The following is a 1,000-nucleotide window of genomic DNA, read 5'->3' as shown; positions in this document are numbered from 1 at the left end:
GGCACGCCCCACCATCATGGACTAATATACAGCGCCGGCACGCCCCACCATCATGGACTAATATACAGCGCCGGCACAACCCACCACCATGGACTAATATACAGCGCCGGCACACCCCACCATCACGCAAAATGTGAAGGACCTGAAGAGAAAGTTTCAGAGTTAATACAACACCGCGAGGCACTGTGCTTGACCACAGATATGTTTAAATATGCAGTGTATATTAAAGTAGACGTGCCTTTTGTGTTTAAGAGTAAAAGCTTTAAATTAATAGTCTGTCCGTGTCTCTGTGTCCCTGTGCGAGGACACAGAGGCTGATGCAGCGCTGGCAGAGCCGACAGACGAGAGGCATTTTACTGCCAACTAATCAGGTCAAAAACGTTTAATATACTGCAAATAGCCTACAAGGACAAGTACTGCGGGACAGTACAGTTAATTGATCTTGCATTTTTTCATTTTGCATTTCTCTCCGCCCCCCAAGTCAAGAAATTTTCACAATTTCAGTCAACCAAGATTTTCTTTGGTTGAGTACAGCCCTGCTGTGGAGGCCCCCAGCCAGACCCCCTGCGGAAGCCCCCAACCAGACTGAGCCCTGATTGACTCCCTGCTGCTGGTGACTCACCTCCCAGAGGCGCAGGACGTCCTGGAAGCTGAGCTCTCTCTTGAACCGGATCAACAACCAGCGGAAGCAGAAGTACAGATACCCTGAGTCCTGGGATTCTGCAACGGACACACACAAACACACACACACATAAAATTTATTAACTCTTGTGTTGTCCACCCGGGTCAAAAAGGGACAAAGATTTGACATTTTCATTTAGTTTCACGACCACTAGTGTTACTACAATAACCGTCATTAATATAGAATATACTAATATCTGAATTAACCCTCATTAATATAGAATATACTAATATCTGAGTAAACCCTCATTAATATAGAATATACTAATATCTGAATTAACCCTCATTAATATAGAATATACTAATATCTGAGTTAACC

General features: G+C 44.2%; 1 protein-coding gene across 1 annotated transcript in view; it reads left to right on the top strand.

Moving 5' to 3' along the window:
• LOC117948950 (zinc finger C3H1 domain-containing protein-like) overlaps window positions 1–1,000 on the top strand; it is a 21,649-nt gene that overhangs the window by 19,509 nt on the left and 1,140 nt on the right. The gene's annotated exons all lie outside the window — the stretch shown is intronic.

This window comes from Etheostoma cragini, chromosome 8 (assembly GCF_013103735.1).
Source record: "Etheostoma cragini isolate CJK2018 chromosome 8, CSU_Ecrag_1.0, whole genome shotgun sequence".
In the NCBI taxonomy this organism is placed as follows: Eukaryota; Metazoa; Chordata; class Actinopteri; order Perciformes; family Percidae; genus Etheostoma; species Etheostoma cragini.
Note: the sequence above shows the minus strand (reverse complement) of the source record. Positions and strands in the feature narration are given on the sequence as shown.